At 38.1% G+C, this 15526-nt stretch overlaps 1 protein-coding gene across 6 annotated transcripts in view; it reads right to left on the reverse strand.

The window, feature by feature from the left end:
• Window positions 1-15526, reverse strand: part of HS3ST5 (heparan sulfate-glucosamine 3-sulfotransferase 5) — a 256859-nt gene that overhangs the window by 34804 nt on the left and 206529 nt on the right. For 2 of the 6 annotated variants that reach the window (XM_045843797.1, XM_045843794.1), the window contains exon 4: window positions 10794-10982. The exons of 3 other annotated variants lie outside the window; for them this stretch is intronic. The gene's annotated coding sequence lies outside the window, so the exon portion shown is untranslated. Of the gene's footprint in view, window positions 1-10793; window positions 10983-14247; window positions 14497-15526 lie in introns of those variants that run through there. One more of the 6 variants, XM_045843799.1, reaches the window with a different exon arrangement.

A 15526-nucleotide genomic window follows, 5' to 3' on the forward strand; every position in this document is an offset into this window, starting at 1 on the left:
CTTTAACTTTTGAAAGTGAGTTCTTTTCTTCATTTTTTTTAAAGCTAGTATGAAACTTCAGTTATTTCTGATGCCACATGAGACTGGCAACCAGTGTGGGGTGGGCAGTCTCACCCACAGGTCGTATCTCCTCCATTACTGCAGCTGCTCGGGTTTCTGAGTAATGAATCAAATCAGAAGCCACAGAAACAGTTATTCAGCTGCATAAGCAAAGGCTCACAAAAACAACGTGTTTATTTAGGACAAGTCCAAAGCACAACAATATGAGAAGGTAACCTTCTGTATTGCATTATATTTTTATTATCCCCAAATGGCAATGACATCTTTTAGAGCAGTGGTCCCCTAGGAGACTAGCATCCCCAGATACTCCCTGAAAAAGGACTATGGGGTAAAATCAGTTTGAGGAATGAATGATGGGTATGGAGTCCCTGTATTGGTTATTTATAGTGCCTATGAGTATGTCAAAGGCTCCAAAAATATCTTCAGTAAAGAAGATATATTTATTTACTGTATTTACTGTAGCATTTCCTCTACCTTTCCATAACCACTCTGGTATCATTAGTGAACTCCTGGCTTAGAAATAGTTGTGCATAGCTCCGTCTACCTCAGGACTTTGGTACTGCTGGAACATAAGCTGGTTCTGGAACTTCTACATTTGGTGCTTAAATGGGAGCAGATCTGTAGATCTGGGGGTGGGGGTTGCTGTTTTTTGTCCCCCATCCCCAACTGCCAGAGCACAAGGACTGGTGTTCTAGATGTTTTGGACATGATCATACTGGGCCCCCTATGCCTCAGGTGCTTAGAAAGAATCTTGTGGTGATGGGAAGGTGTGCAGACCCAGGTAACCCAAAAGACAAAAGGAAACCAGGATGGCGGTAGTTATGCCCTCGGAAGCCAGTGTTGGCCACTCTGGCCTGAAGGGTTTGCATGGTCATTGTGTCCCCTTTTAGAATGCTCAGCTTATTGGATATTGAGTGTTGAATGCTGTGCCCCAAGGTCATACAATATAACCCTATTTCGAACTCTATCATTAAAGTTACATAATAATGCCAGCATGTTGGCCTACTGCTAAGGCTCTGAAAGAAAAATCTAGTGTTGGAAACATGCATTTCAGAAAAGGTTGCCCTTTGGGAATGCAGGAGTACCAGCATGCCCTGCCTCTGGGGAACACAAGGTGCTGGATCAGGATAAAACTCCAGATAAAAATTTTTTGGGGGACTCCACACTTCCAGATGAGTTTAGTTGATATAGAGGCATTTTAAAATAAAATTTTCTGTCTTCTTAACTTAAAAATCAATACTGCACTTTTTAGGGGAAGAGTGATTATATCTGAAGAAGGATCAAATAACAATTTGCTAAACCTTTGCTGGTTTCCATTTCTTACTCCGTTCAGTCTCAACTACTTGCCTGGGTTTTAAGGACTTCTTCTCTATCAATGTTTACTAAAGCATGATACAGAGAACTTTATACATTTTTAAAGGTGTATGTTTCTTTTAATATGGATTGCAATTGTATAAGAAGCATACAAACCTCTAAGTTTATGAATATTATGTTTTTAGGAAGAGAGTTAAGTACACACAAAAGAAAAAACGTAGTTGCTTTGTGGAAAAATATTGAGTAAATAATAGTATAGGTGGTAGAAGGACATGGAGGAGCTGATGGAAGGTTAATGCAAATGGTTTTCATTTGAGAACCACAGCTTTATACACAATACCTAGCTGACTTCGGAAAACAGTCCTCAATTCATTGCTGGCTGGTTAACTATATTCTTTTGTTTGTTTATGTGGGTTATATTTATTGATCTTTACCATATTAGATGTTAAAAGTGAGAACATTAAAGTATATAGTTATTTAAAAAACCAAACATATCCATCTCTGTCAACCCAAATAACACCATTTTATGAAAAGTAACTATATTTTCTTTTTCTGTTGCTGTAATTTGCAAAGCACTCCTATATCTTATATCTCTTTTGATATTTAAGACAATCCTGAGATTCAATGGGGGGAGCAGCATTTGACTTTCATTTTAAAAGTGATTAAACCATAGAGATTTTTATAAGTTATAAAAATCCTATGACAAGCAAGTGACAGAGTTTGAAACTGAACCCAGTTCCTCTGATACTTAGTCTGTGTGATGTATTTAGGGAAAAAGAAAACTCTAACAGATAGAAAACTATGTGCCTTCAGATCTCCAGACAGACACTACTTCCCTTTCACCTCTGTTGACTAATTGTAAGTCAAAAGTACATCTGGAGAGATACAAACCCACACTTATCATCTTTTTTTCTGAGCATCAGTAAGTGTAAAAGTCAGTGGTGCTCGATACATTGAGTCCAGGTGCCCCGTTGTCATTTCAGTCTTTGCATTTTCTCCACATGGGTTGGTTTAAGATTTTCCAAGATTGGTCCTAGTTTACTAGAGTCTCTTGAACCCTGAAGAATCCTACACTTAACCTTATCTCAACAGCTATTCTCAGTGCTACTTAGAGCTGGTTTTATTCTGGCACTTCACTTGATTTTTGTTCAGCTAACTGTTAGTCGTGAAATATGCAGGCTCTAGTCTTGAGAAGTTAATGTAGTTCCCTGAAGGGAAACCTGACTTTTTACCCTTCTTTAGAAAGTTTCAAAGAACTAAGATGTGGACCAAATGCAAAGAACAAACAAACAACAAAAACAAATACAAAAACCTCTTGTTCCACATTATCTAAGATTAAGGCTATGTAACAAAACCCATTTCTATGGCTTTGATTATCATCCTCTTCAATTCAGTCTTAATGAAAACCTCAGTTTTTGCCACCCTTTATCCATTCATGTAAAACTTTGACAGATTTTTGACAAGTGTGCTCTGGGATACCAGTCCATCTTTGCAATTTCTAAGAGTACTTTCAAAAATCCATAGAGAAAAAACAGTTCGTGCTAATGACCTGCTGATTTTGTTACGGCCTCCTAGTTAGCTGTGAACCACTCCCATGGCTGCCCACAGTGGCTACATCACATTGCAGCGATTTCGGGGTCAACAGAGTAATTGTGAATGAACGCTTTTGCTTGGTAGAGGGAAACATACATTAGCAAAAAGAAGGCAGCAGCTCAAATGACTATGTGTGGCTTTGTGAGAGAAGCAGCCACACGATCCCTTCAAAATCCTCCTAAATTCTATGCCAAAGAAATTTTAGTAAAATTTTAACTAAAGCACATTTTAATGTTACCACATAGAACAGTGGTATTATTTGGTACTATGAGGTAAGAGTTTCACATCCGTGAGTGATTAGTAATTAGTCCATTTGTTCTGTTCAGGACCAAGGTTGGCATTAATTTTACTATTTTCTGTGATCAAAGTTTACATTTTTTATCTTTGTTGTTGTGGTGTAATATAGATTATATTTTGTGTATAGTCTTTTGATTAGGAAATATAACCATAATAACATTTTCTCTCTATGGAGAAATACTGCTGTCAGCTTAGAAGTAATTTTCAAGAATTAAATTTGGTGAAAAGTGCAGACTTCTTTTTCTTTCTGTCACTGTTGCCGCTATTTTCTGTCGGATGAACACTATATTTGCTGTGATAACTAACTGTGTAGTTTTCTATGTCAATAAGCATTTCTGTAGGATAGTGCACAGTCTCCTTCCTTATGTGGACACAACTCATGTTATACAATTAGCATATTTTGAGAAAATATTATTTCTTTGTCTCACGAAACTACTTAGGTCAAAATTAACATTGGAGGGGAGAATCAGATTCATGAAATAAGTTGCACATGTGTACTTTCACAGGTGAACCAGAATCTTTATAGTGCTAGCGAAATATATATTGATTAACCAGTAAGCTGTAATGTTGTTTTCAATCTGATCTTAACAAATTAATTTAACTTACCACTCTAAGTTTTCTTGACTTTGGGGTGGTTAGGGTAAGTAGATATTATATTGCCTGTGGGAAAACACTACACTTACAATTAAACCAAGGAGGTAGTTTCATTAAAAGAATAAAAAAATAGGGCAGAGTTTTAAGGATAATGGGATTCCCAGAAATGCAAGAACTGTTCTGACTTGAATTAAATAAATTACATTATCATCCATCATATGGCTAATCTAAGAGTAGCCATCTCTCTGTTAAAATAGACCTATCAAATGAAATGATAAAATACCATCATTTAGGAGAGGGATAACAAATTAAGGGATACTATTAACAAAAGAACCTTGGGTAGAGTTGGCATTCCGTAAACATTCCTTGATTGAAGAAACAAAAAAGACACATAAAAGATAGTCACCCTTCCCCAGTCGTTATACACTCTATTTGTATTTTTCTATAAATAAAAGTACAGTTAAACTACACATAATGGTCATGTAGCCATATTTTTAACATACTATCTACAAATAAATCTTTTATGCAGTTGATAAAAATGATATCTTGATTTGTGGCAACTACATAAAAGTGACTACCCAGAAGAAGTTTCCAAATAGCATGGAAGAATACTTTAGATGGAATCAAGACTTTACTTTTGACAAAACTTCCTTGCTAGTTTAGAACAAATTGAAGCTTATACCTGGGTATAGTTGGGTATACCCTGGGTATATAGCCTATAATCTGAACTCACTTATTCATGGTAATTATGAAATGTTAGGTACAATGTAAAAGTTGAAAATGAAAACCAGATTCTGAAAAAGTATACAGTGATCTCTTCCTAGATATAACTGATAAACAAAGACTACTTGAATATTATTTCCATTGGAGAAAAGTTACCAAGTAAGATATGAATTCTATAAGGTTGTTAGGTATTGTACTAAATCTTAGTTTGTGTTACTAGTGCTAAATTTGGAAGACCAGCAGATGGCATATTAAAAATAATTCTATTAAACACATCTCAGAAATGGCAAAAAAGAGACTATTGTTAGAAATTTTATTGAGAAGTAATGGAAAGCCAAAATAGTGTATAGTCTTCTCCAGTGCCCAAATTTCTGACTAAAATTAAGTAGGAAATTAAGAAGGAAACACTATGTTTTCCTGGCTGTTTTATTTTTTTCCCATCGGTTTTAATTCCTGCCTTTTTGAGAAGAAAAATAAAAAAACATTTAAACAATACATCATGACCAAATGGGGTTTATTCTAAGAGTGAAAATCAGTTTAATGTTTGAAAATCAAATAATGTAGTTCACCATAGTAATAAACTAGAAAAAATCTGTATGATCTTTTCAACAGATGCTATAAAAGCACTTGACAAAATCCAACTTCTATAGTCAAACTTTGGTTCTTGGACATTTTGTTTCTTGACAATTTGGTTCTCAACCAAGTTGTTCATGGAAAAAATGTCTCAGCTGTTTAATGAAACTTGGGGTCTCGATTCTCCACTCAACAACCCTTTCATGCTGATACCTGCATGATCAGACGCAGGTCTCTCAGGTGAAAAAAAAGAAGATTCAGTTTTTGAACAAATCACTTCTTGAACAGTTTTCTGGAACAAATAGTTTGTGAACTGAGGTTCTACTGTATTTCTGATGAAAACCTTAGCAAAAAAGAAAATAAAGGAAATTTTCTCAGCTGGATAAAATTTATCTATAAAAACCTACATCATCATATTTGATTATAAAAGATTTAATGTTTCCTCCCTAAAATCAAGAACAAGACAAGGATGTCTGTTCTTACCACATCTATTCATCATTTTATTGGACTTTGTAGCCATTCCAATAAGGTAAGAAAAAGAAAAGGCAAATTGAAAACGTAAAAGTAAAACTGTCTTTAGTCACAGATCAACATGATTATCTATAGAAAAAGACTTTTGGAATTTGTAAAAATGCTATTAGAAAAATGTGGTTAGTGAGGTTGCAGAATACAAGTTAAGTATATAAAAATCTGCATTTCTGTATATGGCAATGATTATTGTGAAACTCAATGTCATTACAATAGCATAAACATATGGTATATTTAGGAAATAAATTTGATGAAAGATATGCAAATACCAAAATTTATAAAACATTTCTGAGACAAATGAAAGAAGACCCAATAAAAAATGAAAGGACATAACTTGTTCATGGGTTGTAAAAACCAATATTGTCAAACTACCAAATTTCCTTAAGTTGATCTGTAAATATAATCCCAATTGAAATTCCAGTATACAGTTTTTGGAGAAATTGCCAAGGGACTCCTAAAATTCATATGGAAATTCACAGGACCTACAATAACCAAAGCAAATTAAAAAAATAAGTACAAAGTTGGACTAATACTACCTGATTTCAGGACTTATTATAAAACTACATTAATACACTGTTGCATTGGTATAAGGATGGACAAATAGATCAATGGAACAGAAAAGAGTTCATAAATAAACCCACATATATATGAAAAAATGTTTTTTTCATATACAAAGGCAATTTAGTGGAGAACTGATTACCTTTTCAATAAGTGGTGCCAGAAAAACTGTATGTATATATATATGTATGTATGTATGTGTGTGTGTGTGTATGATATATATAGTCTGCCTAGAAGGTATCCAGCCATGTGATATGAAAGATAGAAACATTTATTGAAGAAGACACAAGATACAAAAATATTGTACATAGGACAATGACACCTCAGTCCCCTTCAAAGTAGGCACCTTGGGACCTCACACAGTTCTTCCAGTCGCCATCAGCTGTCACATTGTATTTTCCTGAATTTCATCAATGGTCTGAAACCTCTTCCCTTTAAAAGGTGATTTGAGTTTTGGGAAAAGCCAAAATTCACAGGGCACCAAATCTGGGCTGTTGGGGGTCTGAGTCACCTGGGCAATTTGATGTTTTCCTAAAAAACTCTGCACAAGAAGTGATGGATGGATGGGCACATTGTCATGATGAAGATGCCAATCACCACTTGCCCATAGCTGTGGCCTTTTGAACCATCCAAATAATTTCCACAGAGGAATATTCACACTTAATGCAAAATTTGATGCAGATCTGTTGCTCTACTCAGTCATTTTGAATGCAATGGCCACACAGTACACATGCTCACTCAACAGTGTCTCCCACCCCCACTGACTATTACAGTGAGGTCATCATTTTTCATGCATGTGCATTCCAGTTCACTTGCCTTGGCTGTCAGGTTATATTGATATTGCACAAAACATTCTTGTTATATTAACAATGGCAGGTCTAGACCCCGAGCGAGGTCTAGGTTCAGCCAGGAGATAGAAACAGTACAGTAATTGAAACCGAGAAAATTGAATATACAGAACTATTAAATAAAGTAGGAGATTGGAGTGACCAGGAATTATCTGGTCAGATGTAAAGAAAACCCTATAGGAATAGCAGATGTAAGGAGCAGCTATCACCGTGAATGCTGAGAAAAAGCTCCACTGCCACTTCTCCCTCCAGAGGTTGAGTTATAGGCCTCACTGGAGAGGGCACAGCTAGTTTTGGCTCACTGAATAACAGAAGTTGTTGCTGTGGTGCAGTGATGGTGCAACATGGCTAAGATCCATCCCATCCTCTGGTGTGCCAGGGGAGCTGCTATGGAAAGTGTCTCACTGGAGGCACACAGCTATGCAAGTGTCTGAGGGAGTGCTGTGGGCAGCTCTGGCTACTTGCTGCTGCTGGGCACTGACTGTAGGAGCCTGGCCCTGGAGAAGTAGCATATGCAGAGGCCCACACTGAATGCTACTGAACCCAGAGGTAAAGCCCTTCCCTCCTGTGATGTCTCTCCAGCGCCCTCTACTGATAAAGCTTGACAGGGTGCCAGCTGCAAACAAACAAACAAAAAATAGTTAAGTGGCCCAGGTCCATTTTTATAAAACAGGGAAAAAGGATGCTGTATATATGCACAACTACTTTTGGAAAAATGCTTTTTGGAGCCGAGAGGCAATAAATCAATAACTGGCAAAAAGTGATTACAAAGAAGCGTGAGTACTTTTTTTGAGGGTGGCAATATGCATTATCCTGATTGTAGTGATGGTTTTGCAGATATTTACATGTTGAAACTTATCAGATTGAACACTTAAAATGTGTAAAGTTTATTGTATATGTCAGTTATATCTCAACCAAGCTGCTAAAAGTATATAAAGCCTCTATTATAAAGTATATTATAAAACTATATAAAGCCTGTATTTGAACTAATAGAAGTAACTCTTTCATCTATTAGAAGTTTAGTGGAAAAGGATCACTTATATGTATGTACCCATTATTTTTTTTCCATCAAGTGACAAAATTGCTGACCATTAAGTTCCCCTTGCTTTACTCAGAGTGAAATCCCCTAGAAGTTCTACTTGTCAATCCTCTCTGATTCCAGTTTAGGAGCCCATTTTGACTGAGGATGCTCACCTCTACCTGTCTGTCAGTGGGGCCAAGGATCAAACAAACCTCCCTTGCAAAAATCCATGGCCAGCCTTAACTGAGACTTGGTTCTCATGTGCCCCCCGACTGTCCGGCTGTATCACAGCACTGCTCTCCTCCCTCCTCAGCCAAGTGTTGCTTCCTGGTGTTGTGGGACACCCCCGGATCTCCTAGCTCCCTCTCTTGCAGGATGGCATCCATGGAAACTGCTCATTCAGAGGTTTAGACAGTACCCTGGGTTACAGTGGTGTTTGCTACCCTTGCAGTCTTACGAAGTACTGACTGCCTTTCCCCTCAGCCCTGGACTCCAGTGTGTTAACGAGCAACTCTGCATCAATTTAATTTTATTTAGAGACTACTACGTGCAGGTATTGGGTTACTTATTAAGGCTCTAAACAATGAAGAGTATAGACACAGTCTTTGCCCTCATGGAACTTCCAGTTTTAGTAGGAACTATAGAAAACATAAGCCAACAACCTTTTCAACATGCCACGTTGTTCCTCAAAGCAGAATGACTGCAAGCTTTCCCAATGCAAGGACTCAGAAATGACACACCATAGTGACACCATTTACATGTGCATACATATGCATATAGAGCATCCACCCGTTTGCATGACCTCTTGCTAGGTGACTGCTTATTAGGGAATTGGGTTGTTTTGCCCAAAGTCTACTTTTATCTGGCTAAAGTAATTAAATTGTTTCTGAAATATATACTGTAGCCTAGAGTCTATCCATTGTTTTATTTCCCTGACACTCTCCCCACTGCCATCACTAAATGAAACTCTAGCCGGTAGCTGGGCTGCGGTGGAGTGGGTAGTTGAGGCATGCATCAGTTATTCATGAAATCAGTAAATAAAACCTGTTCTTCAGTGAGACTCTGTGCCCAGGACCAGGCAGGTTCTGTAGGGACATGATTTAATTTTTCCTTAAAGACATTACATTGTTAAATGTTCAAACTAGTCAACAGAGACCACTTGACTTGAGAACAGTGGTACTAACCCCAGGCCAAAAGAATGTTAGAGGAGAGCAACGTGTGCATCTCATGGTCCAAGAAGTCCCTGCGGAAAAGCTGGGCTTCACAGGATGCTTAGGAAATTAAAAAATTGAAGGAAAGAAGGAAGGTGGATATGAGAGGTGTGAACACAAGACATGATGTGGGATGAGACATGCGAGGCTATTAGAAGTGTCATGGAAATAATCACATGAATTTTTAAAAAGCTGCATCTGGTATTTGCATATTCCAAAGGGCAGTGTTGCTATTATTTTAGTAACATGTTTACAACATGTATAGTGTACTTGTTTCTAACTAGTTAAAACAACCAAACATTTGTTTCTAAATTCTCTTCAAAAGGTATGGGTAAATCCTTATTTTCCAATAATATTGTTATAATAATTACATTTAATTGATTATTCACTCCAGAACACATAATACACCATTTTATTAATTCTTTAATTTTACTCAATAGACTTCTCATCCAACTCATATTAAACCCCAGGTTATAGAGCGCATGTCATTTTGTACTGCTTTGGAAAAAAAGCACTATATGCACAGACTTGGAAGAAAATAATGATATTTTAGTAATGTGACATAGAAACTATGCACTTCTCAATTTTGTCCAGGTTTCGATCGAGCAGAACTAATTCAGTGCTTTCTGGGCATAGTGTGCAAGACAGAAATCTTCCAATGAGCACTGCAGTATGATGACCCATATTTGTATTGCAAAGTAAAGCATGAAACAATTTTAAGTTCAAAATGGAAACATCCTTAGCAAATTGGATACAAAATGTTCCCTAGGTACCATGGAAGGCAGCCCAAATAACTCTGCCACATTGTAGTGGAAGCATTTATACGTAATTTTCTAAGTCATTTCCTCATCCATAAATAGAACGCTACCTTGCCCCACAGAGCATCTGTCTTCTGCACCAGTCTTGTGGCCTCTGCTTCCCTGGGTGACAGAAATCCCTCCGCCTTGCTCAGGCTGGAGGAGGGGCTTTCTCCTGACAGGTCCAGGGGCCAGGGACAGAAGGTGAAACTAGGTTTACTTTTCAAGACGGATAATCTGCACTTTTCTTTTAAAAAATACACAGCTGGAATCTTACTATCTCCTTGGGGTCAATACTAGGTAGCTACCTTATTTCAGAAGAAAATGACTTTTTATTAGTTTCTTTGGGAACTTCAGTTTTAAAACTCAGAAGCCTTGACATTTCCAATAGCTCCAAATCTCTGAAATTCCACTTTTACATCTCCTGCCCTCTGACCCTCGCCTCCTATTCTTCCAGCTTGCTGATTCGGGTCCTCCCCTGCCAGAAATTTGCTGACCCCACTGACAGTCATCGTTCCTGTGTATTGCTAATTCATGGACATCTTTGGGGAGTCTTTATTTTTCCTAACACTGTATCAGTCTGCTCTGGCTCCATAATAAAATATCATAGACTGTGTGGTTTAAACAACAGAAGTTTCCCCTCTAATCATCCTTCTCATACCCTCAGTCTACTTACAGCTTAGAGTCTGTGGTTTAGCTTTATAACCATTCCTTGAAAATAAGTTTCCTTATTTTCCAGGAAACTTCACTTCCTTATTTTCCAGAGTCACTCCACTTCCTTCTCTTCATCATACTTCAGCCATGCTATGGATTGAAATTTGTCTCCTCCGAATTCATATGTCAAAGCTGTACCCACCAGGTGACTCTGTTTGGAGATAGGGCCAAAAGGAGGAAATTAAATGAGCTCATAAGGGAGGGACCCTGATTCCATAGAATTAGTGTCCTTGTAAGAAGAGACACCAGAGAGCACCCTCCACCCAGTTTGCCAGGTGATGACACAGGCAGAAGGCAGCCATCTGAAAATCAGGAAAAGAGTTCTCATCTGAAATCGACCATACTGGCGCTCTGATCTCAAACTTTAAGCTTCTAGACTGTGAGAAAAGAAATTTGTGTTGTTTAAATCACCCAGTCTATGATACTTTACTATGGCAGGCAGAGCAGACTGATACAGTGTTGGGCAAAATAATGACTCCCCAAAGATGTCCACACGCTAATCCCCCAAAGTATGAATATGCTAGATTATAGGACAAAGGGGAATTAATGTTGCAGATGGAATTAATGTTGCTAATTAGTGGGTCTTGAGATTGAGGATTATCTTGTATCCTCTGGGTGGGCCTGGGGTGATCTCATGGGAGGCACAGGAAAGAGAAGCAAAGGACTGGCAGTGTGAGAAGGATTTGATCAGGTTTGTTGGCTTTGAAGATCCAAGGGAGAAAAGGAAGCTGTATGAAAATAGCATTCCTGTAACACCTGCCACTTTTGGCCAAAGTTCATATCATCTGGCTGGGCAGCAGCATGAGCCATTGTTGTTTTGTTTCTACATTGATTTTGTGACAGGACTAATGACAGTGGTAAGGTAACTGGAATGAACAGCTTATACCTCACTGAGAGCACCTGTATTTTAATTTTTGTTCTGCCATGACAGTGATGGCTTGGGGATGTCTCTGCATTTGTTGCTCATGCCTTGTTCTGATTTCTCTGGTTAGAATGGAATAATCTTGATGGTGGAAACAGTTTACAGTTCTTTAAATCACTACAGCACCAAGTATGTAGCTGGTTCTCTATGAATATATGATTCATTGATGGATTTTTGAATGGGGCCAGGAATATGGCTTACTGTATTGGGGAGTTCCCTCCATGCCCAACAACATATCCACATTCTGCCATATTCACCACACTGTTATTTTAAGTGTTAGCCACGAGCAGGGGCATGGTCATCCCCATTTCTGATTTATGGACTAGAATGTTACTGAAGTTTCCTTAATGGTAACGACAAAAACTCTTCAGAGCCTCTCAGCAGAGGTTTAGCTGTTGAGGATCCAGTGGGACTCCATAATAAAGTGGTCTCCCACAGCACAAGCTGGAAAAGCAGGAATGCTGCAAGGCTTCAGTGTGTCACATGGCATTGGATAAAGTCATGCATTTTCTGACTTAGAAAGCTATCCTTTTAAAATCGCGTGCAGCTGATAGATGTATTTTGTTATTATACATGTATTTTTTCTGAGTGGTACAATATCCATGCTTTGATTTTTCTTTTTCTTGACTGTTGGGAGCTGACCAATAGCTGCCCTTTGACACAGACAGATCGGATGAGACACATCTGCACAGCAGAAGTGACTGTGGCCGGATCTCCTGTCTAGCTCCTCCTGTATGCCTGTCCCTGCTAGCAATAGGTGGTGGGATTTTTGGATACCTGTGTGTTATAACAAAAAATCTGCACTATGCCTCTGATTCTGCATGAAATGACTTGCTGACCACAGAATAGAGACCCCTAGCAACCCTAATGCTGCCTACTTCCCCCTACCTAGGAAATTAAGGACAAAAATTAAACTATGGGCAGACCAACTGCCAGAATGCTGAAGGAAGCTGTTGTTAGGGATGTTTCTTAAGGAATCACCACTCAAAAGCTTAAGATTTATTAGAGCCACTACCCCTCCCATAACCTGGACAGGAGTGTAAAGAAGCAAGGAGTTCTAGTTGAAAATAATAATCTCAATACATGGAAATGCACACAAAACATGCCCCCTCCCCCCAAGATATATAAATCAAAAAACCTAGGCAAAAAACCAGTTACCTAACCGAGACAAATTTAACCTCAATGGACAATAGTTGATTTCTGTATACCTATAAATCACCCCTTGCATCCTTTTAATTTAGACCAATCCCTAGAATCTTAATAGATACCTAGTTACTAATTGGCACCTGAAAGTTTGTGCCCGTATAGCTTCATTGGCTATCTGATTAATGACCCTCTTGGTCAAAATAACCTTTGTTTAATATGGTTGATCTGTGGGACCTCCTGTCCTTTTCAGTTATTTCTTTGTTTAATGTGATTGATCTGTAAAACCTTCTGTATTTTTCGAAATTATTTCTATGGTAACCATTTCTGTTTTAATAATCACACTATGCATTGAATGTTGTATAACCTCCCTTATGAAAATAAAGATTGATTTTTCTTGGTGAGTCAGTCGGGCCCAAAAAGCCTGGCTCTCCTCCGGCACCCCACCAGGTGTCTTGCTTCATTTGCTTCACCTTAGCCGTGCATCCTTTGGGGACCTTGAGACCCTGCCGAGGCTGGACCCTGAGTTCCCACTGAGGCTGGACCCCAGCACTTGACTAAATGATATATATGTAAATAAAGACCTGACAAAAAAACTTTTAAAAAGCTTAAATTAAAATTACAATAGATATATTTTTAAAATCTATTGACTAGTTGTTTTGTTGTAATTTATACACAGTCATAGGAAAATGCAGTTTTTGTGTTAAAAGTTTGTCAAAGGTAAGAGCCATTCATTCATTCATTCACTCACTCAGCAAATCATCTTGGCTATTACCCTTGTCAGCTTTACAAATGCAAGGACTGTGTGTGTGTGGCTCAGTATTGCTTCTCCAGTTAGCCACACTGCCTATCCCAAAGTCAAATGCATAAGTGCTATGCACAGTGCAAAATCTCACTAATTACCCACTGACAAACTATGAAGTTCAACAACCCACACAAGAATATACTTTAATTTTTACACCTCCCCAAATATTTCTATCTCACATGAAAAATACGTGAAAATAGCACAGGAATGTTAGAGTGGTCAATGGTGGTTGAGGAGTATATTAATTTCCCTGAAGAAGATATATTTAAAACCCCTATTCTCTAAGTAGACTGACAAAGTCCTTTGTAGACAATTCAGAACAGTAATTAATGGCAGTTATTTGAAGATAGGGTTGAAGTATGTGCAGTAAATATATATGACATGAAGATGGCAGTCTTAGAACCCTTGATTAAATCTCACCATTCTCTTAAAAAGCTTAACAGTCTCTGTTAGCTGGGTCTCATTCTGCTGTTCCAAAAAAAAAAAAACAAAACAAAGGAATGTTATACATCTATCCTACTGTTATAGAGTTGATATGACACTAACCTCTTCCGGAAGGAGAAAGTGAGGCTCAGATACCAGGTGGATACGCGTCGGCTATAAGACCCCATTCTTTTCCTTTTACCACAGTCCTTCCACAATTGCATCAAGCCTAATGTGACTAGCTCTGTTCTTTTGTCACATTATTTCAAAAATTCAAAGAAATGCTAAATAAAATCAGAAGTTGGGCTATTTGAAGAAAGTTTTCCTCCTCTTTTAGTTCTTGTTTGAAATTCTCTTTAGCGTTGAAGCAGGCTTCTGTGATTGAAGGTGGTAAATGATAGATAGGGTTCAATAGAGTTCTGTGGTGAAGGGTAAGTATTTTAGTGTGTCTGTGACCTGATCCAAAGGCTATTTCTAGCAGTTTGTCATTTGGTACAGAGAAGGTTAGTGAGGTCGTGTTGATATACGATCTTTTATGCTCTGAATTTATCACTGTAGTTGAACTGGCCCTACAATTCTCATTAACAATGAGCAGTTATCTTTTGATACTAAAGAATGAAATAAAACAACTGCTTTGCTTTATTCTCCGAACTGCAATATGAAGACAACTTAAAGCTTCAAGTTTAAAGTATTTAGCTAGAGAAATTTAGGGCTTCTTGATTTTCACCCATAGAAGTAAAAATAGCTTTCTCATTCTCAGAAGGAAACCAAGTGAGATTGCATGGATGGGATTGCCGGTGAGAGTGTCTAAACGTTACCGTCACCATGATAAATATGTATGGAGAGGAGATTACCTTTAAAAATGCTCTGGTGTCTCAGCACACATTACAAAAGGAATAGAATTCTCTAAAAAAAGAAAATGCCAAAGAAATGGGAAGGCATTGTAGGATGAGAGGAAAAAAAAAATGCCAGTGCAGGAATTAGGAAACCTGAGTTCTAGTGTCTGATTTGCCCAGGTATGAGCTAAATAGCATGCAGCAAAGAGCAGAACCTCTCCTTACCCTGCTGTTTCTTGGATTTCACTAACAACCCTGAGGCTTTCTGGGTCAGCAGACAGACCTCCCAAGACCCCAAATTCCTCTGGCCCACAGACAGACTTTTCTAATTTGATGGCTCCAACAGCATTAAGAATAAAGTTAAAATTTCTTCACAGGCATACCATGTCTCTTAGGTCTAAACCCTGCCTACCTCTCTAGCCCACCTCCCTCCGCTTTGCACCTCTTCCCTAATCCTTTTACCAAGCAGAACTCTTTGTGCTTGGTAAATAGAACTCCCTTTCCCAACCACTGGCCCAACTAACTCTGACTTCCCAGATTACATAATGGCTTCATTCACCTTAATG

This window comes from Phyllostomus hastatus, unplaced genomic scaffold (genome assembly GCF_019186645.2).
Source record: "Phyllostomus hastatus isolate PE091 unplaced genomic scaffold, TTU_PhHast_1.1 phas_contig_40, whole genome shotgun sequence".
Taxonomy (NCBI): Eukaryota; Metazoa; Chordata; class Mammalia; order Chiroptera; family Phyllostomidae; genus Phyllostomus; species Phyllostomus hastatus.